General features: G+C 47.8%; 39 non-coding genes across 39 annotated transcripts; all 39 read right to left on the bottom strand.

Annotated features, from left to right (window-relative positions):
- Positions 1–404: 404 nt before the first annotated feature.
- Trnas-aga (transfer RNA serine (anticodon AGA)) lies at positions 405–486 on the bottom strand. Its single transcript has one exon. It is a non-coding gene; the product is annotated as a tRNA-Ser (tRNA).
- A 433-nt stretch (positions 487–919) lies between these two features.
- Positions 920–1,001, bottom strand: Trnas-aga (transfer RNA serine (anticodon AGA)). The gene has a single exon. It is a non-coding gene; the product is annotated as a tRNA-Ser (tRNA).
- Positions 1,002–1,434: 433 nt separating this feature from the next.
- Trnas-aga (transfer RNA serine (anticodon AGA)) lies at positions 1,435–1,516 on the bottom strand. The gene has a single exon. It is a non-coding gene; the product is annotated as a tRNA-Ser (tRNA).
- Positions 1,517–1,945: 429 nt separating this feature from the next.
- On the bottom strand, positions 1,946–2,027 carry Trnas-aga (transfer RNA serine (anticodon AGA)). Its single transcript has one exon. It is a non-coding gene; the product is annotated as a tRNA-Ser (tRNA).
- Positions 2,028–2,460: 433 nt separating this feature from the next.
- Trnas-aga (transfer RNA serine (anticodon AGA)) lies at positions 2,461–2,542 on the bottom strand. Its single transcript has one exon. It is a non-coding gene; the product is annotated as a tRNA-Ser (tRNA).
- Positions 2,543–2,974: 432 nt separating this feature from the next.
- Positions 2,975–3,056, bottom strand: Trnas-aga (transfer RNA serine (anticodon AGA)). The gene has a single exon. It is a non-coding gene; the product is annotated as a tRNA-Ser (tRNA).
- A 433-nt stretch (positions 3,057–3,489) lies between these two features.
- On the bottom strand, positions 3,490–3,571 carry Trnas-aga (transfer RNA serine (anticodon AGA)). The gene has a single exon. It is a non-coding gene; the product is annotated as a tRNA-Ser (tRNA).
- A 433-nt stretch (positions 3,572–4,004) lies between these two features.
- Positions 4,005–4,086, bottom strand: Trnas-aga (transfer RNA serine (anticodon AGA)). Its single transcript has one exon. It is a non-coding gene; the product is annotated as a tRNA-Ser (tRNA).
- A 433-nt stretch (positions 4,087–4,519) lies between these two features.
- Positions 4,520–4,601, bottom strand: Trnas-aga (transfer RNA serine (anticodon AGA)). The gene has a single exon. It is a non-coding gene; the product is annotated as a tRNA-Ser (tRNA).
- A 433-nt stretch (positions 4,602–5,034) lies between these two features.
- Positions 5,035–5,116, bottom strand: Trnas-aga (transfer RNA serine (anticodon AGA)). The gene has a single exon. It is a non-coding gene; the product is annotated as a tRNA-Ser (tRNA).
- A 433-nt stretch (positions 5,117–5,549) lies between these two features.
- Positions 5,550–5,631, bottom strand: Trnas-aga (transfer RNA serine (anticodon AGA)). The gene has a single exon. It is a non-coding gene; the product is annotated as a tRNA-Ser (tRNA).
- Positions 5,632–6,064: 433 nt separating this feature from the next.
- On the bottom strand, positions 6,065–6,146 carry Trnas-aga (transfer RNA serine (anticodon AGA)). The gene has a single exon. It is a non-coding gene; the product is annotated as a tRNA-Ser (tRNA).
- Positions 6,147–6,579: 433 nt separating this feature from the next.
- On the bottom strand, positions 6,580–6,661 carry Trnas-aga (transfer RNA serine (anticodon AGA)). Its single transcript has one exon. It is a non-coding gene; the product is annotated as a tRNA-Ser (tRNA).
- Positions 6,662–7,094: 433 nt separating this feature from the next.
- On the bottom strand, positions 7,095–7,176 carry Trnas-aga (transfer RNA serine (anticodon AGA)). The gene has a single exon. It is a non-coding gene; the product is annotated as a tRNA-Ser (tRNA).
- A 433-nt stretch (positions 7,177–7,609) lies between these two features.
- On the bottom strand, positions 7,610–7,691 carry Trnas-aga (transfer RNA serine (anticodon AGA)). The gene has a single exon. It is a non-coding gene; the product is annotated as a tRNA-Ser (tRNA).
- Positions 7,692–8,123: 432 nt separating this feature from the next.
- Positions 8,124–8,205, bottom strand: Trnas-aga (transfer RNA serine (anticodon AGA)). The gene has a single exon. It is a non-coding gene; the product is annotated as a tRNA-Ser (tRNA).
- Positions 8,206–8,638: 433 nt separating this feature from the next.
- Positions 8,639–8,720, bottom strand: Trnas-aga (transfer RNA serine (anticodon AGA)). Its single transcript has one exon. It is a non-coding gene; the product is annotated as a tRNA-Ser (tRNA).
- A 433-nt stretch (positions 8,721–9,153) lies between these two features.
- On the bottom strand, positions 9,154–9,235 carry Trnas-aga (transfer RNA serine (anticodon AGA)). Its single transcript has one exon. It is a non-coding gene; the product is annotated as a tRNA-Ser (tRNA).
- Positions 9,236–9,668: 433 nt separating this feature from the next.
- On the bottom strand, positions 9,669–9,750 carry Trnas-aga (transfer RNA serine (anticodon AGA)). Its single transcript has one exon. It is a non-coding gene; the product is annotated as a tRNA-Ser (tRNA).
- A 433-nt stretch (positions 9,751–10,183) lies between these two features.
- On the bottom strand, positions 10,184–10,265 carry Trnas-aga (transfer RNA serine (anticodon AGA)). Its single transcript has one exon. It is a non-coding gene; the product is annotated as a tRNA-Ser (tRNA).
- A 433-nt stretch (positions 10,266–10,698) lies between these two features.
- On the bottom strand, positions 10,699–10,780 carry Trnas-aga (transfer RNA serine (anticodon AGA)). Its single transcript has one exon. It is a non-coding gene; the product is annotated as a tRNA-Ser (tRNA).
- Positions 10,781–11,213: 433 nt separating this feature from the next.
- Positions 11,214–11,295, bottom strand: Trnas-aga (transfer RNA serine (anticodon AGA)). Its single transcript has one exon. It is a non-coding gene; the product is annotated as a tRNA-Ser (tRNA).
- A 433-nt stretch (positions 11,296–11,728) lies between these two features.
- Trnas-aga (transfer RNA serine (anticodon AGA)) lies at positions 11,729–11,810 on the bottom strand. Its single transcript has one exon. It is a non-coding gene; the product is annotated as a tRNA-Ser (tRNA).
- Positions 11,811–12,758: 948 nt separating this feature from the next.
- Trnas-aga (transfer RNA serine (anticodon AGA)) lies at positions 12,759–12,840 on the bottom strand. The gene has a single exon. It is a non-coding gene; the product is annotated as a tRNA-Ser (tRNA).
- Positions 12,841–13,273: 433 nt separating this feature from the next.
- On the bottom strand, positions 13,274–13,355 carry Trnas-aga (transfer RNA serine (anticodon AGA)). Its single transcript has one exon. It is a non-coding gene; the product is annotated as a tRNA-Ser (tRNA).
- A 433-nt stretch (positions 13,356–13,788) lies between these two features.
- Trnas-aga (transfer RNA serine (anticodon AGA)) lies at positions 13,789–13,870 on the bottom strand. Its single transcript has one exon. It is a non-coding gene; the product is annotated as a tRNA-Ser (tRNA).
- Positions 13,871–14,303: 433 nt separating this feature from the next.
- On the bottom strand, positions 14,304–14,385 carry Trnas-aga (transfer RNA serine (anticodon AGA)). The gene has a single exon. It is a non-coding gene; the product is annotated as a tRNA-Ser (tRNA).
- Positions 14,386–14,818: 433 nt separating this feature from the next.
- Trnas-aga (transfer RNA serine (anticodon AGA)) lies at positions 14,819–14,900 on the bottom strand. Its single transcript has one exon. It is a non-coding gene; the product is annotated as a tRNA-Ser (tRNA).
- A 433-nt stretch (positions 14,901–15,333) lies between these two features.
- Positions 15,334–15,415, bottom strand: Trnas-aga (transfer RNA serine (anticodon AGA)). The gene has a single exon. It is a non-coding gene; the product is annotated as a tRNA-Ser (tRNA).
- A 433-nt stretch (positions 15,416–15,848) lies between these two features.
- Trnas-aga (transfer RNA serine (anticodon AGA)) lies at positions 15,849–15,930 on the bottom strand. Its single transcript has one exon. It is a non-coding gene; the product is annotated as a tRNA-Ser (tRNA).
- A 433-nt stretch (positions 15,931–16,363) lies between these two features.
- On the bottom strand, positions 16,364–16,445 carry Trnas-aga (transfer RNA serine (anticodon AGA)). The gene has a single exon. It is a non-coding gene; the product is annotated as a tRNA-Ser (tRNA).
- A 433-nt stretch (positions 16,446–16,878) lies between these two features.
- On the bottom strand, positions 16,879–16,960 carry Trnas-aga (transfer RNA serine (anticodon AGA)). The gene has a single exon. It is a non-coding gene; the product is annotated as a tRNA-Ser (tRNA).
- Positions 16,961–17,393: 433 nt separating this feature from the next.
- Trnas-aga (transfer RNA serine (anticodon AGA)) lies at positions 17,394–17,475 on the bottom strand. Its single transcript has one exon. It is a non-coding gene; the product is annotated as a tRNA-Ser (tRNA).
- A 433-nt stretch (positions 17,476–17,908) lies between these two features.
- On the bottom strand, positions 17,909–17,990 carry Trnas-aga (transfer RNA serine (anticodon AGA)). Its single transcript has one exon. It is a non-coding gene; the product is annotated as a tRNA-Ser (tRNA).
- A 948-nt stretch (positions 17,991–18,938) lies between these two features.
- Trnas-aga (transfer RNA serine (anticodon AGA)) lies at positions 18,939–19,020 on the bottom strand. The gene has a single exon. It is a non-coding gene; the product is annotated as a tRNA-Ser (tRNA).
- A 433-nt stretch (positions 19,021–19,453) lies between these two features.
- Positions 19,454–19,535, bottom strand: Trnas-aga (transfer RNA serine (anticodon AGA)). The gene has a single exon. It is a non-coding gene; the product is annotated as a tRNA-Ser (tRNA).
- A 433-nt stretch (positions 19,536–19,968) lies between these two features.
- Trnas-aga (transfer RNA serine (anticodon AGA)) lies at positions 19,969–20,050 on the bottom strand. The gene has a single exon. It is a non-coding gene; the product is annotated as a tRNA-Ser (tRNA).
- Positions 20,051–20,483: 433 nt separating this feature from the next.
- Trnas-aga (transfer RNA serine (anticodon AGA)) lies at positions 20,484–20,565 on the bottom strand. Its single transcript has one exon. It is a non-coding gene; the product is annotated as a tRNA-Ser (tRNA).
- Positions 20,566–20,998: 433 nt separating this feature from the next.
- Positions 20,999–21,080, bottom strand: Trnas-aga (transfer RNA serine (anticodon AGA)). Its single transcript has one exon. It is a non-coding gene; the product is annotated as a tRNA-Ser (tRNA).
- Between the last annotated feature and the right edge of the window lie 132 nt (positions 21,081–21,212).

Here is a 21,212-nt window from a genome sequence, read left to right as displayed (position 1 = left end):
CTGGTCTATGCAAACTAACTTCTCCACACGCTCCAAAATATGTCAGGTCCAAGTAACATTCCTTAACACATACAAACTCCAACCTCTACTCTCCCACTTGTACAAAGCAAGACAAACTGGCTCATCTTCAAGACAATGGCTGTATTCTAACCACCCTGTATGTATTCTGGCCTACACCTGTCTCTTGCAGTAAATAATCTTGTGCCCAGTGGAATATACTTTGCATGCATGCATGCACCCGAGACCAGCCACCTGCACTGTGTTCGAGTTACCCGTGGAAGACGAGTCTGTTGGCATGCCATTCTCGTGGCAGCTGATGTGTGCCACAACTGTGTACAGCTTGGGTACTCTTCAGGCGCAAAAAACGAAGGAAACATGTCACAAAACAGTTGTGAAAAAGAATGCGTCGTCGGCAGGATTCGAACCTGCGCGGGAAGATCCCAATAGATTTCTAGTCTATCGCCTTAACCACTCGGCCACGACGACCGTTGCTGTCAGATGTGGGAAACATGCCTCTGGTCTATGCAAACTAACTTCTCCACACGCTCCAAAATATGTCAGGCCCAAGTAACATTCCTTAACACATACAAACTCCAACCTCTACTCTCCCACTTGTACAAAGCAAGACAAACTGGCTCATCTTCAAGACAATGGCTGTATTCTAACCACCCTGTATGTATTCTGGCCTACACCTGTCTCTTGCAATAAATAATCTTGTGCCCAGTGGAACACACTTTGCATGCATGCATGCACCCGGGACCAGCCACCTGCACTGTGTTCGAGTTACCCGTGGAAGACGAGTCTGTTGGCATGCCATTCTCGTGGCAGCTGATGTGTGCCACAACTGTGTACAGCTTGGGTACTCTTCAGGCGCAAAAAACGAAGGAAACATGTCACAAAACAGTTGTGAAAAAGAATGCGTCGTCGGCAGGATTCGAACCTGCGCGGGAAGATCCCAATAGATTTCTAGTCTATCGCCTTAACCACTCGGCCACGACGACCGTTGCTGTCAGATGTGGGAAACATGCCTCTGGTCTATGCAAACTAACTTCTCCACACGCTCCAAAATATGTCAGGCCCAAGTAACATTCCTTAACACATACAAACTCCAACCTCTACTCTCCCACTTGTACAAAGCAAGACAAACTGGCTCATCTTCAAGACAATGGCTGTATTCTAACCACCCTGTATGTATTCTGGCCTACACCTGTCTCTTGCAGTAAATAATCTTGTGCCCAGTGGAATATACTTTGCATGCATGCATGCACCCGAGACCAGCCACCTGCACTGTGTTCGAGTTACCCGTGGAAGACGAGTCTGTTGGCATGCCATTCTCGTGGCAGCTGATGTGTGCCACAACTGTGTACAGCTTGGGTACTCTTCAGGCGCAAAAAACGAAGGAAAGATGTCACAAAACAGTTGTGAAAAAGAATGCGTCGTCGGCAGGATTCGAACCTGCGCGGGAAGATCCCAATAGATTTCTAGTCTATCGCCTTAACCACTCGGCCACGACGACCGTTGCTGTCAGATGTGGGAAACATGCCTCTGGTCTATGCAAACTAACTTCTCCACACGCTCCAAAATATGTCAGGCCCAAGTAACATTCCTTAACACATACAAACTCCAACCTCTACTCTCCCACTTGTACAAAGCAAGACAAACTGGCTCATCTTCAAGACAATGGCTGTATTCTAACCACCCTGTATGTATTCTGGCCTACACCTGTCTCTTGCAGTAAATAATCTTGTGACCAGTGGAATATACTTTGCATGCATGCACCCGAGACCAGCCACCTGCACTGTGTTCGAGTTACCCGTGGAAGACGAGTCTGTTGGCATGCCATTCTCGTGGCAGCTGATGTGTGCCACAACTGTGTACAGCTTGGGTACTCTTCAGGCGCAAAAAACGAAGGAAACATGTCACAAAACAGTTGTGAAAAAGAATGCGTCGTCGGCAGGATTCGAACCTGCGCGGGAAGATCCCAATAGATTTCTAGTCTATCGCCTTAACCACTCGGCCACGACGACCGTTGCTGTCAGATGTGGGAAACATGCCTCTGGTCTATGCAAACTAACTTCTCCACACGCTCCAAAATATGTCAGGCCCAAGTAACATTCCTTAACACATACAAACTCCAACCTCTACTCTCCCACTTGTACAAAGCAAGACAAACTGGCTCATCTTCAAGACAATGGCTGTATTCTAACCACCCTGTATGTATTCTGGCCTACACCTGTCTCTTGCAGTAAATAATCTTGTGCCCAGTGGAATATACTTTGCATGCATGCATGCACCCGAGACCAGCCACCTGCACTGTGTTCGAGTTACCCGTGGAAGACGAGTCTGTTGGCATGCCATTCTCGTGGCAGCTGATGTGTGCCACAACTGTGTACAGCTTGGGTACTCTTCAGGCGCAAAAAACGAAGGAAAGATGTCACAAAACAGTTGTGAAAAAGAATGCGTCGTCGGCAGGATTCGAACCTGCGCGGGAAGATCCCAATAGATTTCTAGTCTATCGCCTTAACCACTCGGCCACGACGACCGTTGCTGTCAGATGTGGGAAACATGCCTCTGGTCTATGCAAACTAACTTCTCCACACGCTCCAAAATATGTCAGGCCCAAGTAACATTCCTTAACACATACAAACTCCAACCTCTACTCTCCCACTTGTACAAAGCAAGACAAACTGGCTCATCTTCAAGACAATGGCTGTATTCTAACCACCCTGTATGTATTCTGGCCTACACCTGTCTCTTGCAGTAAATAATCTTGTGCCCAGTGGAATATACTTTGCATGCATGCATGCACCCGAGACCAGCCACCTGCACTGTGTTCGAGTTACCCGTGGAAGACGAGTCTGTTGGCATGCCATTCTCGTGGCAGCTGATGTGTGCCACAACTGTGTACAGCTTGGGTACTCTTCAGGCGCAAAAAACGAAGGAAAGATGTCACAAATAGTTGTGAAAAAGAATGCGTCGTCGGCAGGATTCGAACCTGCGCGGGAAGATCCCAATAGATTTCTAGTCTATCGCCTTAACCACTCGGCCACGACGACCGTTGCTGTCAGATGTGGGAAACATGCCTCTGGTCTATGCAAACTAACTTCTCCACACGCTCCAAAATATGTCAGGCCCAAGTAACATTCCTTAACACATACAAACTCCAACCTCTACTCTCCCACTTGTACAAAGCAAGACAAACTGGCTCATCTTCAAGACAATGGCTGTATTCTAACCACCCTGTATGTATTCTGGCCTACACCTGTCTCTTGCAGTAAATAATCTTGTGCCCAGTGGAATATACTTTGCATGCATGCATGCACCCGAGACCAGCCACCTGCACTGTGTTCGAGTTACCCGTGGAAGACGAGTCTGTTGGCATGCCATTCTCGTGGCAGCTGATGTGTGCCACAACTGTGTACAGCTTGGGTACTCTTCAGGCGCAAAAAACGAAGGAAACATGTCACAAAACAGTTGTGAAAAAGAATGCGTCGTCGGCAGGATTCGAACCTGCGCGGGAAGATCCCAATAGATTTCTAGTCTATCGCCTTAACCACTCGGCCACGACGACCGTTGCTGTCAAATGTGGGAAACATGCCTCTGGTCTATGCAAACTAACTTCTCCACACGCTCCAAAATATGTCAGGCCCAAGTAACATTCCTTAACACATACAAACTCCAACCTCTACTCTCCCACTTGTACAAAGCAAGACAAACTGGCTCATCTTCAAGACAATGGCTGTATTCTAACCACCCTGTATGTATTCTGGCCTACACCTGTCTCTTGCAGTAAATAATCTTGTGCCCAGTGGAATATACTTTGCATGCATGCATGCACCCGAGACCAGCCACCTGCACTGTGTTCGAGTTACCCGTGGAAGACGAGTCTGTTGGCATGCCATTCTCGTGGCAGCTGATGTGTGCCACAACTGTGTACAGCTTGGGTACTCTTCAGGCGCAAAAAACGAAGGAAACATGTCACAAAACAGTTGTGAAAAAGAATGCGTCGTCGGCAGGATTCGAACCTGCGCGGGAAGATCCCAATAGATTTCTAGTCTATCGCCTTAACCACTCGGCCACGACGACCGTTGCTGTCAGATGTGGGAAACATGCCTCTGGTCTATGCAAACTAACTTCTCCACACGCTCCAAAATATGTCAGGTCCAAGTAACATTCCTTAACACATACAAACTCCAACCTCTACTCTCCCACTTGTACAAAGCAAGACAAACTGGCTCATCTTCAAGACAATGGCTGTATTCTAACCACCCTGTATGTATTCTGGCCTACACCTGTCTCTTGCAGTAAATAATCTTGTGACCAGTGGAATATACTTTGCATGCATGCATGCACCCGAGACCAGCCACCTGCACTGTGTTCGAGTTACCCGTGGAAGACGAGTCTGTTGGCATGCCATTCTCGTGGCAGCTGATGTGTGCCACAACTGTGTACAGCTTGGGTACTCTTCAGGCGCAAAAAACGAAGGAAAGATGTCACAAAACAGTTGTGAAAAAGAATGCGTCGTCGGCAGGATTCGAACCTGCGCGGGAAGATCCCAATAGATTTCTAGTCTATCGCCTTAACCACTCGGCCACGACGACCGTTGCTGTCAGATGTGGGAAACATGCCTCTGGTCTATGCAAACTAACTTCTCCACACGCTCCAAAATATGTCAGGCCCAAGTAACATTCCTTAACACATACAAACTCCAACCTCTACTCTCCCACTTGTACAAAGCAAGACAAACTGGCTCATCTTCAAGACAATGGCTGTATTCTAACCACCCTGTATGTATTCTGGCCTACACCTGTCTCTTGCAGTAAATAATCTTGTGCCCAGTGGAATATACTTTGCATGCATGCATGCACCCGAGACCAGCCACCTGCACTGTGTTCGAGTTACCCGTGGAAGACGAGTCTGTTGGCATGCCATTCTCGTGGCAGCTGATGTGTGCCACAACTGTGTACAGCTTGGGTACTCTTCAGGCGCAAAAAACGAAGGAAACATGTCACAAAACAGTTGTGAAAAAGAATGCGTCGTCGGCAGGATTCGAACCTGCGCGGGAAGATCCCAATAGATTTCTAGTCTATCGCCTTAACCACTCGGCCACGACGACCGTTGCTGTCAAATGTGGGAAACATGCCTCTGGTCTATGCAAACTAACTTCTCCACACGCTCCAAAATATGTCAGGCCCAAGTAACATTCCTTAACACATACAAACTCCAACCTCTACTCTCCCACTTGTACAAAGCAAGACAAACTGGCTCATCTTCAAGACAATGGCTGTATTCTAACCACCCTGTATGTATTCTGGCCTACACCTGTCTCTTGCAGTAAATAATCTTGTGCCCAGTGGAATATACTTTGCATGCATGCATGCACCCGAGACCAGCCACCTGCACTGTGTTCGAGTTACCCGTGGAAGACGAGTCTGTTGGCATGCCATTCTCGTGGCAGCTGATGTGTGCCACAACTGTGTACAGCTTGGGTACTCTTCAGGCGCAAAAAACGAAGGAAACATGTCACAAAACAGTTGTGAAAAAGAATGCGTCGTCGGCAGGATTCGAACCTGCGCGGGAAGATCCCAATAGATTTCTAGTCTATCGCCTTAACCACTCGGCCACGACGACCGTTGCTGTCAGATGTGGGAAACATGCCTCTGGTCTATGCAAACTAACTTCTCCACACGCTCCAAAATATGTCAGGTCCAAGTAACATTCCTTAACACATACAAACTCCAACCTCTACTCTCCCACTTGTACAAAGCAAGACAAACTGGCTCATCTTCAAGACAATGGCTGTATTCTAACCACCCTGTATGTATTCTGGCCTACACCTGTCTCTTGCAGTAAATAATCTTGTGACCAGTGGAATATACTTTGCATGCATGCATGCACCCGAGACCAGCCACCTGCACTGTGTTCGAGTTACCCGTGGAAGACGAGTCTGTTGGCATGCCATTCTCGTGGCAGCTGATGTGTGCCACAACTGTGTACAGCTTGGGTACTCTTCAGGCGCAAAAAACGAAGGAAAGATGTCACAAAACAGTTGTGAAAAAGAATGCGTCGTCGGCAGGATTCGAACCTGCGCGGGAAGATCCCAATAGATTTCTAGTCTATCGCCTTAACCACTCGGCCACGACGACCGTTGCTGTCAGATGTGGGAAACATGCCTCTGGTCTATGCAAACTAACTTCTCCACACGCTCCAAAATATGTCAGGCCCAAGTAACATTCCTTAACACATACAAACTCCAACCTCTACTCTCCCACTTGTACAAAGCAAGACAAACTGGCTCATCTTCAAGACAATGGCTGTATTCTAACCACCCTGTATGTATTCTGGCCTACACCTGTCTCTTGCAGTAAATAATCTTGTGACCAGTGGAATATACTTTGCATGCATGCATGCACCCGAGACCAGCCACCTGCACTGTGTTCGAGTTACCCGTGGAAGACGAGTCTGTTGGCATGCCATTCTCGTGGCAGCTGATGTGTGCCACAACTGTGTACAGCTTGGGTACTCTTCAGGCGCAAAAAACGAAGGAAACATGTCACAAAACAGTTGTGAAAAAGAATGCGTCGTCGGCAGGATTCGAACCTGCGCGGGAAGATCCCAATAGATTTCTAGTCTATCGCCTTAACCACTCGGCCACGACGACCGTTGCTGTCAGATGTGGGAAACATGCCTCTGGTCTATGCAAACTAACTTCTCCACACGCTCCAAAATATGTCAGGCCCAAGTAACATTCCTTAACACATACAAACTCCAACCTCTACTCTCCCACTTGTACAAAGCAAGACAAACTGGCTCATCTTCAAGACAATGGCTGTATTCTAACCACCCTGTATGTATTCTGGCCTACACCTGTCTCTTGCAGTAAATAATCTTGTGACCAGTGGAATATACTTTGCATGCATGCATGCACCCGAGACCAGCCACCTGCACTGTGTTCGAGTTACCCGTGGAAGACGAGTCTGTTGGCATGCCATTCTCGTGGCAGCTGATGTGTGCCACAACTGTGTACAGCTTGGGTACTCTTCAGGCGCAAAAAACGAAGGAAACATGTCACAAAACAGTTGTGAAAAAGAATGCGTCGTCGGCAGGATTCGAACCTGCGCGGGAAGATCCCAATAGATTTCTAGTCTATCGCCTTAACCACTCGGCCACGACGACCGTTGCTGTCAGATGTGGGAAACATGCCTCTGGTCTATGCAAACTAACTTCTCCACACGCTCCAAAATATGTCAGGCCCAAGTAACATTCCTTAACACATACAAACTCCAACCTCTACTCTCCCACTTGTACAAAGCAAGACAAACTGGCTCATCTTCAAGACAATGGCTGTATTCTAACCACCCTGTATGTATTCTGGCCTACACCTGTCTCTTGCAGTAAATAATCTTGTGCCCAGTGGAATATACTTTGCATGCATGCATGCACCCGAGACCAGCCACCTGCACTGTGTTCGAGTTACCCGTGGAAGACGAGTCTGTTGGCATGCCATTCTCGTGGCAGCTGATGTGTGCCACAACTGTGTACAGCTTGGGTACTCTTCAGGCGCAAAAAACGAAGGAAACATGTCACAAAACAGTTGTGAAAAAGAATGCGTCGTCGGCAGGATTCGAACCTGCGCGGGAAGATCCCAATAGATTTCTAGTCTATCGCCTTAACCACTCGGCCACGACGACCGTTGCTGTCAGATGTGGGAAACATGCCTCTGGTCTATGCAAACTAACTTCTCCACCGCTCCAAAATATGTCAGGTCCAAGTAACATTCCTTAACACATACAAACTCCAACCTCTACTCTCCCACTTGTACAAAGCAAGACAAACTGGCTCATCTTCAAGACAATGGCTGTATTCTAACCACCCTGTATGTATTCTGGCCTACACCTGTCTCTTGCAGTAAATAATCTTGTGACCAGTGGAATATACTTTGCATGCATGCATGCACCCGAGACCAGCCACCTGCACTGTGTTCGAGTTACCCGTGGAAGACGAGTCTGTTGGCATGCCATTCTCGTGGCAGCTGATGTGTGCCACAACTGTGTACAGCTTGGGTACTCTTCAGGCGCAAAAAACGAAGGAAAGATGTCACAAAACAGTTGTGAAAAAGAATGCGTCGTCGGCAGGATTCGAACCTGCGCGGGAAGATCCCAATAGATTTCTAGTCTATCGCCTTAACCACTCGGCCACGACGACCGTTGCTGTCAGATGTGGGAAACATGCCTCTGGTCTATGCAAACTAACTTCTCCACACGCTCCAAAATATGTCAGGTCCAAGTAACATTCCTTAACACATACAAACTCCAACCTCTACTCTCCCACTTGTACAAAGCAAGACAAACTGGCTCATCTTCAAGACAATGGCTGTATTCTAACCACCCTGTATGTATTCTGGCCTACACCTGTCTCTTGCAGTAAATAATCTTGTGCCCAGTGGAATATACTTTGCATGCATGCATGCACCCGAGACCAGCCACCTGCACTGTGTTCGAGTTACCCGTGGAAGACGAGTCTGTTGGCATGCCATTCTCGTGGCAGCTGATGTGTGCCACAACTGTGTACAGCTTGGGTACTCTTCAGGCGCAAAAAACGAAGGAAACATGTCACAAAACAGTTGTGAAAAAGAATGCGTCGTCGGCAGGATTCGAACCTGCGCGGGAAGATCCCAATAGATTTCTAGTCTATCGCCTTAACCACTCGGCCACGACGACCGTTGCTGTCAGATGTGGGAAACATGCCTCTGGTCTATGCAAACTAACTTCTCCACACGCTCCAAAATATGTCAGGTCCAAGTAACATTCCTTAACACATACAAACTCCAACCTCTACTCTCCCACTTGTACAAAGCAAGACAAACTGGCTCATCTTCAAGACAATGGCTGTATTCTAACCACCCTGTATGTATTCTGGCCTACACCTGTCTCTTGCAGTAAATAATCTTGTGACCAGTGGAATATACTTTGCATGCATGCATGCACCCGAGACCAGCCACCTGCACTGTGTTCGAGTTACCCGTGGAAGACGAGTCTGTTGGCATGCCATTCTCGTGGCAGCTGATGTGTGCCACAACTGTGTACAGCTTGGGTACTCTTCAGGCGCAAAAAACGAAGGAAACATGTCACAAAACAGTTGTGAAAAAGAATGCGTCGTCGGCAGGATTCGAACCTGCGCGGGAAGATCCCAATAGATTTCTAGTCTATCGCCTTAACCACTCGGCCACGACGACCGTTGCTGTCAGATGTGGGAAACATGCCTCTGGTCTATGCAAACTAACTTCTCCACACGCTCCAAAATATGTCAGGCCCAAGTAACATTCCTTAACACATACAAACTCCAACCTCTACTCTCCCACTTGTACAAAGCAAGACAAACTGGCTCATCTTCAAGACAATGGCTGTATTCTAACCACCCTGTATGTATTCTGGCCTACACCTGTCTCTTGCAGTAAATAATCTTGTGCCCAGTGGAATATACTTTGCATGCATGCATGCACCCGAGACCAGCCACCTGCACTGTGTTCGAGTTACCCGTGGAAGACGAGTCTGTTGGCATGCCATTCTCGTGGCAGCTGATGTGTGCCACAACTGTGTACAGCTTGGGTACTCTTCAGGCGCAAAAAACGAAGGAAACATGTCACAAAACAGTTGTGAAAAAGAATGCGTCGTCGGCAGGATTCGAACCTGCGCGGGAAGATCCCAATAGATTTCTAGTCTATCGCCTTAACCACTCGGCCACGACGACCGTTGCTGTCAGATGTGGGAAACATGCCTCTGGTCTATGCAAACTAACTTCTCCACACGCTCCAAAATATGTCAGGCCCAAGTAACATTCCTTAACACATACAAACTCCAACCTCTACTCTCCCACTTGTACAAAGCAAGACAAACTGGCTCATCTTCAAGACAATGGCTGTATTCTAACCACCCTGTATGTATTCTGGCCTACACCTGTCTCTTGCAGTAAATAATCTTGTGCCCAGTGGAATATACTTTGCATGCATGCATGCACCCGAGACCAGCCACCTGCACTGTGTTCGAGTTACCCGTGGAAGACGAGTCTGTTGGCATGCCATTCTCGTGGCAGCTGATGTGTGCCACAACTGTGTACAGCTTGGGTACTCTTCAGGCGCAAAAAACGAAGGAAACATGTCACAAAACAGTTGTGAAAAAGAATGCGTCGTCGGCAGGATTCGAACCTGCGCGGGAAGATCCCAATAGATTTCTAGTCTATCGCCTTAACCACTCGGCCACGACGACCGTTGCTGTCAGATGTGGGAAACATGCCTCTGGTCTATGCAAACTAACTTCTCCACACGCTCCAAAATATGTCAGGCCCAAGTAACATTCCTTAACACATACAAACTCCAACCTCTACTCTCCCACTTGTACAAAGCAAGACAAACTGGCTCATCTTCAAGACAATGGCTGTATTCTAACCACCCTGTATGTATTCTGGCCTACACCTGTCTCTTGCAGTAAATAATCTTGTGCCCAGTGGAATATACTTTGCATGCATGCATGCACCCGAGACCAGCCACCTGCACTGTGTTCGAGTTACCCGTGGAAGACGAGTCTGTTGGCATGCCATTCTCGTGGCAGCTGATGTGTGCCACAACTGTGTACAGCTTGGGTACTCTTCAGGCGCAAAAAACGAAGGAAAGATGTCACAAAACAGTTGTGAAAAAGAATGCGTCGTCGGCAGGATTCGAACCTGCGCGGGAAGATCCCAATAGATTTCTAGTCTATCGCCTTAACCACTCGGCCACGACGACCGTTGCTGTCAGATGTGGGAAACATGCCTCTGGTCTATGCAAACTAACTTCTCCACACGCTCCAAAATATGTCAGGCCCAAGTAACATTCCTTAACACATACAAACTCCAACCTCTACTCTCCCACTTGTACAAAGTAAGACAAACTGGCTCATCTTCAAGACAATGGCTGTATTCTAACCACCCTGTATGTATTCTGGCCTACACCTGTCTCTTGCAGTAAATAATCTTGTGACCAGTGGAATATACTTTGCATGCATGCATGCACCCGAGACCAGCCACCTGCACTGTGTTCGAGTTACCCGTGGAAGACGAGTCTGTTGGCATGCCATTCTCGTGGCAGCTGATGTGTGCCACAACTGTGTACAGCTTGGGTACTCTTCAGGCGCAAAAAACGAAGGAAACATGTCACAAAACAGTTGTGAAAAAGAATGCGTCGTCGGCAGGATTCGAACCTGCGCGGGAAGATCCCAATAGATTTCTAGTCTATCGCCTTAACCACTCGGCCACGACGACCGTTGCTGTCAGATGTGGGAAACATGCCTCTGGTCTATGCAAACTAACTTCTCCACACTCTCCAAAATATGTCAGGCCCAAGTAACATTCCTTAACACATACAAACTCCAACCTCTACTCTCCCACTTGTACAAAGCAAGACAAACTGGCTCATCTTCAAGACAATGGCTGTATTCTAACCACCCTGTATGTATTCTGGCCTACACCTGTCTCTTGCAGTAAATAATCTTGTGCCCAGTGGAATATACTTTGCATGCATGCATGCACCCGAGACCAGCCACCTGCACTGTGTTCGAGTTACCCGTGGAAGACGAGTCTGTTGGCATGCCATTCTCGTGGCAGCTGATGTGTGCCACAACTGTGTACAGCTTGGGTACTCTTCAGGCGCAAAAAACGAAGGAAAGATGTCACAAAACAGTTGTGAAAAAGAATGCGTCGTCGGCAGGATTCGAACCTGCGCGGGAAGATCCCAATAGATTTCTAGTCTATCGCCTTAACCACTCGGCCACGACGACCGTTGCTGTCAGATGTGGGAAACATGCCTCTGGTCTATGCAAACTAACTTCTCCACACGCTCCAAAATATGTCAGGCCCAAGTAACATTCCTTAACACATACAAACTCCAACCTCTACTCTCCCACTTGTACAAAGCAAGACAAACTGGCTCATCTTCAAGACAATGGCTGTATTCTAACCACCCTGTATGTATTCTGGCCTACACCTGTCTCTTGCAGTAAATAATCTTGTGACCAGTGGAATATACTTTGCATGCATGCATGCACCCGAGACCAGTCACCTGCACTGTGTTCGAGTTACCCGTGGAAGACGAGTCTGTTGGCATGCCATTCTCGTGGCAGCTGATGTGTGCCACAACTGTGTACAGCTTGGGTACTCTTCAGGCGCAAAAAACGAAGGAAACATGTCACAAAACAGTTGTGAAAAAGAATGCGTCGTCGGTAGGATTCGAACCTGCGCGGGAAGATCCCAATAGATTTCTAGTCTATCGCCTTAACCACTCGGCCACGACGACCGTTGCTGTCAGATGTGGGAAACATGCCTGTGGTCTATGCAAACTAACTTCTCCACACGCTCCAAAATATGTCAGGCCCAAGTAACATTCCTTAACACATACAAACTCCAACCTCTACTCTCCCACTTGTACAAAGTAAGACAAACTGGCTCATCTTCAAGACAATGGCTGTATTCTAACCACCCTGTATGTATTCTGGCCTACACCTGTCTCTTGCAGTAAATAATCTTGTGCCCAGTGGAATATACTTTGCATGCATGCATGCACCCGAGACCAGCCACCTGCACTGTGTTCGAGTTACCCGTGGAAGACGAGTCTGTTGGCATGCCATTCTCGTGGCAGCTGATGTGTGCCACAACTGTGTACAGCTTGGGTACTCTTCAGGCGCAAAAAACGAAGGAAAGATGTCACAAAACAGTTGTGAAAAAGAATGCGTCGTCGGCAGGATTCGAACCTGCGCGGGAAGATCCCAATAGATTTCTAGTCTATCGCCTTAACCACTCGGCCACGACGACCGTTGCTGTCAGATGTGGGAAACATGCCTCTGGTCTATGCAAACTAACTTCTCCACACGCTCCAAAATATGTCAGGCCCAAGTAACATTCCTTAACACATACAAACTCCAACCTCTACTCTCCCACTTGTACAAAGCAAGACAAACTGGCTCATCTTCAAGACAATGGCTGTATTCTAACCACCCTGTATGTATTCTGGCTTACACCTGTCTCTTGCAGTAAATAATCTTGTGCCCAGTGGAATATACTTTGCATGCATGCATGCACCCGAGACCAGCCACCTGCACTGTGTTCGAGTTACCCGTGGAAGACGAGTCTGTTGGCATGCCATTCTCGTGGCAGCTGATGTGTGCCACAACTGTGTACAGCTTGGGTACTCTTCAGGCGCAAAAAACGAAGGAAACATGTCACAAAACAGTTGTGAAAAAGAATGCGTCGTCGGCAGGATTCGAACCTGCGCGGGAAGATCCCAATAGATTTCTAGTCTATCGCCTTAACCACTCGGCCACGACGACCGTTGCTGTCAGATGTGGGAAACATGCCTCTGGTCTATGCAAACTAACTTCTCCACACGCTCCAAAATATGTCAGGCCCAAGTAACATTCCTTAACACATACAAACTCCAACCTCTACTCTCCCACTTGTACAAAGCAAGACAAACTGGCTCATCTTCAAGACAATGGCTGTATTCTAACCACCCTGTATGTATTCTGGCCTACACCTGTCTCTTGCAGTAAATAATCTTGTGCCCAGTGGAATATACTTTGCATGCATGCATGCACCCGAGACCAGCCACCTGCACTGTGTTCGAGTTACCCGTGGAAGACGAGTCTGTTGGCATGCCATTCTCGTGGCAGCTGATGTGTGCCACAACTGTGTACAGCTTGGGTACTCTTCAGGCGCAAAAAACGAAGGAAACATGTCACAAAACAGTTGTGAAAAAGAATGCGTCGTCGGCAGGATTCGAACCTGCGCGGGAAGATCCCAATAGATTTCTAGTCTATCGCCTTAACCACTCGGCCACGACGACCGTTGCTGTCAGATGTGGGAAACATGCCTCTGGTCTATGCAAACTAACTTCTCCACACTCTCCAAAATATGTCAGGCCCAAGTAACATTCCTTAACACATACAAACTCCAACCTCTACTCTCCCACTTGTACAAAGCAAGACAAACTGGCTCATCTTCAAGACAATGGCTGTATTCTAACCACCCTGTATGTATTCTGGCCTACACCTGTCTCTTGCAGTAAATAATCTTGTGACCAGTGGAATATACTTTGCATGCATGCATGCACCCGAGACCAGCCACCTGCACTGTGTTCGAGTTACCCGTGGAAGACGAGTCTGTTGGCATGCCATTCTCGTGGCAGCTGATGTGTGCCACAACTGTGTACAGCTTGGGTACTCTTCAGGCGCAAAAAACGAAGGAAAGATGTCACAAAACAGTTGTGAAAAAGAATGCGTCGTCGGCAGGATTCGAACCTGCGCGGGAAGATCCCAATAGATTTCTAGTCTATCGCCTTAACCACTCGGCCACGACGACCGTTGCTGTCAGATGTGGGAAACATGCCTCTGGTCTATGCAAACTAACTTCTCCACACGCTCCAAAATATGTCAGGCCCAAGTAACATTCCTTAACACATACAAACTCCAACCTCTACTCTCCCACTTGTACAAAGTAAGACAAACTGGCTCATCTTCAAGACAATGGCTGTATTCTAACCACCCTGTATGTATTCTGGCCTACACCTGTCTCTTGCAGTAAATAATCTTGTGCCCAGTGGAATATACTTTGCATGCATGCATGCACCCGAGACCAGCCACCTGCACTGTGTTCGAGTTACCCGTGGAAGACGAGTCTGTTGGCATGCCATTCTCGTGGCAGCTGATGTGTGCCACAACTGTGTACAGCTTGGGTACTCTTCAGGCGCAAAAAACGAAGGAAAGATGTCACAAAACAGTTGTGAAAAAGAATGCGTCGTCGGCAGGATTCGAACCTGCGCGGGAAGATCCCAATAGATTTCTAGTCTATCGCCTTAACCACTCGGCCACGACGACCGTTGCTGTCAGATGTGGGAAACATGCCTCTGGTCTATGCAAACTAACTTCTCCACACGCTCCAAAATATGTCAGGCCCAAGTAACATTCCTTAACACATACAAACTCCAACCTCTACTCTCCCACTTGTACAAAGCAAGACAAACTGGCTCATCTTCAAGACAATGGCTGTATTCTAACCACCCTGTATGTATTCTGGCCTACACCTGTCTCTTGCAGTAAATAATCTTGTGCCCAGTGGAATATACTTTGCATGCATGCATGCACCCGAGACCAGCCACCTGCACTGTGTTCGAGTTACCCGTGGAAGACGAGTCTGTTGGCATGCCATTCTCGTGGCAGCTGATGTGTGCCACAACTGTGTACAGCTTGGGTACTCTTCAGGCGCAAAAAACGAAGGAAAGATGTCACAAAACAGTTGTGAAAAAGAATGCGTCGTCGGCAGGATTCGAACCTGCGCGGGAAGATCCCAATAGATTTCTAGTCTATCGCCTTAACCACTCGGCCACGACGACCGTTGCTGTCAGATGTGGGAAACATGCCTCTGGTCTATGCAAAGTAACTTCTCCACACTCTCCAAAATATGTCAGGCCCAAGTAACATTCCTTAACACATACAAACTCCAACCTCTACTCTCCCACTTGTACAAAGCAAGACAAACTGGCTCATCTTCAAGACAATGGCTGTATTCTAACCACCCTGTATGTATTCTGGCCTACACCTGTCTCTTGCAGTAAATAATCTTGTGCCCAGTGGAATATACTTTGCATGCATGCATGCACCCGAGACCAGCCACCTGCACTGTGTTCGAGTTACCCGTGGAAGACGAGTCTGTTGGCATGCCATTCTCGTGGCAGCTGATGTGTGCCACAACTGTGTACAGCTTGGGTACTCTTCAGGCGCAAAAAACGAAGGAAACATGTCACAAAACAGTTGTGAAAAAGAATGCGTCGTCGGCAGGATTCGAACCTGCGCGGGAAGATCCCAATAGATTTCTAGTCTATCGCCTTAACCACTCGGCCACGACGACCGTTGCTGTCAGATGTGGGAAACATGCCTCTGGTCTATGCAAAGTAACTTCTCCACACGCTCCAAAATATGTCAGGCCCAAGTAACATTCCTTAACACATACAAACTCCAACCTCTACTCTCCCACTTGTACAAAGCAAGACAAACTGGCTCATCTTCAAGACAATGGCTGTATTCTAACCACCCTGTATGTATTCTGGCCTACACCTGTCTCTTGCAGTAAATAATCTTGTGCCCAGTGGAATATACTTTGCATGCATGCATGCACCCGAGACCAGCCACCTGCACTGTGTTCGAGTTACCCGTGGAAGACGAGTCTGTTGGCATGCCATTCTCGTGGCAGCTGATGTGTGCCACAACTGTGTACAGCTTGGGTACTCTTCAGGCGCAAAAAACGAAGGAAAGATGTCACAAAACAGTTGTGAAAAAGAATGCGTCGTCGGCAGGATTCGAACCTGCGCGGGAAGATCCCAATAGATTTCTAGTCTATCGCCTTAACCACTCGGCCACGACGACCGTTGCTGTCAGATGTGGGAAACATGCCTCTGGTCTATGCAAACTAACTTCTCCACACTCTCCAAAATATGTCAGGCCCAAGTAACATTCCTTAACACATACAAACTCCAACCTCTACTCTCCCACTTGTACAAAGCAAGACAAACTGGCTCATCTTCAAGACAATGGCTGTATTCTAACCACCCTGTATGTATTCTGGCCTACACCTGTCTCTTGCAGTAAATAATCTTGTGCCCAGTGGAATATACTTTGCATGCATGCATGCACCCGAGACCAGCCACCTGCACTGTGTTCGAGTTACCCGTGGAAGACGAGTCTGTTGGCATGCCATTCTCGTGGCAGCTGATGTGTGCCACAACTGTGTACAGCTTGGGTACTCTTCAGGCGCAAAAAACGAAGGAAAGATGTCACAAAACAGTTGTGAAAAAGAATGCGTCGTCGGCAGGATTCGAACCTGCGCGGGAAGATCCCAATAGATTTCTAGTCTATCGCCTTAACCACTCGGCCACGACGACCGTTGCTGTCAGATGTGGGAAACATGCCTCTGGTCTATGCAAACTAACTTCTCCACACGCTCCAAAATATGTCAGGCCCAAGTAACATTCCTTAACACATACAAACTCCAACCTCTACTCTCCCACTTGTACAAAGCAAGACAAACTGGCTCATCTTCAAGACAATGGCTGTATTCTAACCACCCTGTATGTATTCTGGCCTACACCTGTCTCTTGCAGTAAATAATCTTGTGCCCAGTGGAATATACTTTGCATGCATGCATGCACCCGAGACCAGCCACCTGCACTGTGTTCGAGTTACCCGTGGAAGACGAGTCTGTTGGCATGCCATTCTCGTGGCAGCTGATGTGTGCCACAACTGTGTACAGCTTGGGTACTCTTCAGGCGCAAAAAACGAAGGAAAGATGTCACAAAACAGTTGTGAAAAAGAATGCGTCGTCGGCAGGATTCGAACCTGCGCGGGAAGATCCCAATAGATTTCTAGTCTATCGCCTTAACCACTCGGCCACGACGACCGTTGCTGTCAGATGTGGGAAACATGCCTCTGGTCTATGCAAACTAACTTCTCCACACGCTCCAAAATATGTCAGGCCCAAGTAACATTCCTTAACACATACAAACTCCAACCTCTACTCTCCCACTTGTACAAAGCAAGACAAACTGGCTCATCTTCAAGACAATGGCTGTATTCTAACCACCCTGTATGTATTCTGGCCTACACCTGTCTCTTGCAGTAAATAATCTTGTGCCCAGTGGAATATACTTTGCATGCATGCATGCACCCGAGACCAGCCACCTGCACTGAGTTCGAGTTACCCGTGGAAGACGAGTCTGTTGGCATGCCATTCTCGTGGCAGCTGATGTGTGCCACAACTGTGTACAGCTTGGGTACTCTTCAGGCGCAAAAAACGAAGGAAACATGTCACAAAACAGTTGTGAAAAAGAATGCGTCGTCGGCAGGATTCGAACCTGCGCGGGAAGATCCCAATAGATTTCTAGTCTATCGCCTTAACCACTCGGCCACGACGACCGTTGCTGTCAGATGTGGGAAACATGCCTCTGGTCTATGCAAACTAACTTCTCCACACTCTCCAAAATATGTCAGGCCCAAGTAACATTCCTTAACACATACAAACTCCAACCTCTACTCTCCCACTTGTACAAAGCAAGACAAACTGGCTCATCTTCAAGACAATGGCTGTATTCTAACCACCCTGTATGTATTCTGGCCTACACCTGTCTCTTGCAGTAAATAATCTTGTGACCAGTGGAATATACTTTGCATGCATGCATGCACCCGAGACCAGCCACCTGCACTGTGTTCGAGTTACCCGTGGAAGACGAGTCTGTTGGCATGCCATTCTCGTGGCAGCTGATGTGTGCCACAACTGTGTACAGCTTGGGTACTCTTCAGGCGCAAAAAACGAAGGAAACATGTCACAAAACAGTTGTGAAAAAGAATGCGTCGTCGGCAGGATTCAAACCTGCGCGGGAAGATCCCAATAGATTTCTAGTCTATCGCCTTAACCACTCGGCCACGACGACCGTTGCTGTCAGATGTGGGAAACATGCCTCTGGTCTATGCAAACTAACTTCTCCACACTCTCCAAAATATGTCAGGCCCAAGTAACATTCCTTAACACATACAAACTCCAACCTCTACTCTCCCACTTGTACAAAGCAAGACAAACTGGCTCATCTTCAAGACAATGGCTGTATTCTAACCACCCTGTATGTATTCTGGCCTACACCTGTCTCTTGCAGTAAATAATCTTGTGACCAGTGGAATATACTTTGCATGCATGCATGCACCCGAGACCAGCCACCTGCACTGTGTTCGAGTTACCCGTGGAAGACGAGTCTGTTGGCATGCCATTCTCGTGGCAGCTGATGTGTGCCACAACTGTGTACAGCTTGGGTACTCTTCAGGCGCAAAAAACGAAGGAAAGATGTCACAAAACAGTTGTGAAAAAGAATGCGTCGTCGGCAGGATTCGAACCTGCGCGGGAAGATCCCAATAGATTTCTAGTCTATCGCCTTAACCACTCGGCCACGACGACCGTTGCTGTCAGATGTGGGAAACATGCCTCTGGTCTATGCAAACTAACTTCTCCACACGCTCCAAAATATGTCAGGCCCAAGTAACATTCCTTAACACATACAAACTCCAACCTCTACTCTCCCACTTGTACAAAGGAAGACAAACTGGCTCATCTTCAAGACAATGGCTGTATTCTAACCACCCTGTATGTATTCTGGCCTACACCTGTCTCTTGCAGTAAATAATCTTGTGCCCAGTGGAATATACTTTGCATGCATGCATGCACCCGAGACCAGCCACCTGCACTGTGTTCGAGTTACCCGTGGAAGACGAGTCTGTTGGCATGCCATTCTCGTGGCAGCTGATGTGTGCCACAACTGTGTACAGCTTGGGTACTCTTCAGGCGCAAAAAACGAAGGAAAGATGTCACAAAACAGTTGTGAAAAAGAATGCGTCGTCGGCAGGATTCGAACCTGCGCGGGAAGATCCCAATAGATTTCTAGTCTATCGCCTTAACCACTCGGCCACGACGACCGTTGCTGTCAGATGTGGGAAACATGCCTCTGGTCTATGCAAACTAACTTCTCCACACTCTCCAAAATATGTCAGGCCCAAGTAACATTCCTTAACACATACAAACTCCAACCTCTACTCTCCCACTTGTACAAAGCAAGACAAACTGGCTCATCTTCAAGACAATGGCTGTATTCTAACCACCCTGTATGTATTCTGGCCTACACCTGTCTCTTGCAGTAAATAATCTTGTGCCCAGTGGAATATACTTTGCATGCATGCATGCACCCGAGACCAGCCACCTGCACTGTGTTCGAGTTACCCGTGGAAGACGAGTCTGTTGGCATGCCATTATCGTGGCAGCTGATGTGTGCCACAACTGTGTACAGCTTGGGTACTCTTCAGGCGCAAAAAACGAAGGAAAGATGTCACAAAACAGTTGTGAAAAAGAATGCGTCGTCGGCAGGATTCGAACCTGCGCGGGAAGATCCCAATAGATTTCTAGTCTATCGCCTTAACCACTCGGCCACGACGACCGTTGCTGTCAGATGTGGGAAACATGCCTCTGGTCTATGCAAACTAACTTCTCCACACGCTCCAAAATATGTCAGGCCCAAGTAACATTCCTTAACACATACAAACTCCAACCTCTACTCTCCCACTTGTACAAAGCAAGACAAACTGGCTCATCTTCAAGACAATGGCTGTATTCTAACCACCCTGTATGTATTCTGGCCTACACCTGTCTCTTGCAGTAAATAATCTTGTGCCCAGTGGAATATACTTTGCATGCATGCATGCACCCGAGACCAGCCACCTGCACTGTGTTCGAGTTACCCGTGGAAGACGAGTCTGTTGGCATGCCATTCTCGTGGCAGCTGATGTGTGCCACAACTGTGTACAGCTTGGGTACTCTTCAGGCGCAAAAAACGAAGGAAAGATGTCACAAAACAGTTGTGAAAAAGAATGCGTCGTCGGCAGGATTCGAACCTGCGCGGGAAGATCCCAATAGATTTCTAGTCTATCGCCTTAACCACTCGGCCACGACGACCGTTGCTGTCAGATGTGGGAAACATGCCTCTGGTCTATGCAAACTAACTTCTCCACACGCTCCAAAATATGTCAGGCCCAAGTAACATTCCTTAACACATACAAACTCCAACCTCTACTCTCCCACTTGTACAAAGCAAGACAAACTGGCTCATCTTCAAGACAATGGCTGTATTCTAACCACCCTGTATGTATTCTGGCCTACACCTGTCTCTTGCAGTAAATAATCTTGTGCCCAGTGGAATATACTTTGCATGCATGCATGCACCCGAGACCAGCCACCTGCACTGTGTTCGAGTTACCCGTGGAAGACGAGTCTGTTGGCATGCCATTCTCGTGGCAGCTGATGTGTGCCACAACTGTGTACAGCTTGGGTACTCTTCAGGCGCAAAAAACGAAGGAAAGATGTCACAAAACAGTTGTGAAAAAGAATGCGTCGTCGGCAGGATTCGAACCTGCGCGGGAAGATCCCAATAGATTTCTAGTCTATCGCCTTAACCACTCGGCCACGACGACCGTTGCTGTCAGATGTGGGAAACATGCCTCTGGTCTATGCAAACTAACTTCTCCACACGCTCCAAAATATGTCAGGCCCAAGTAACATTCCTTAACACATACAAACTCCAACCTCTACTCTCCCACTTGTAC

The sequence above is a fragment of the Haliotis asinina genome, chromosome 16 (assembly GCF_037392515.1).
Source record: "Haliotis asinina isolate JCU_RB_2024 chromosome 16, JCU_Hal_asi_v2, whole genome shotgun sequence".
Lineage (NCBI taxonomy): Eukaryota > Metazoa > Mollusca > Gastropoda > Lepetellida > Haliotidae > Haliotis > Haliotis asinina.
Note: the sequence above shows the minus strand (reverse complement) of the source record. Positions and strands in the feature narration are given on the sequence as shown.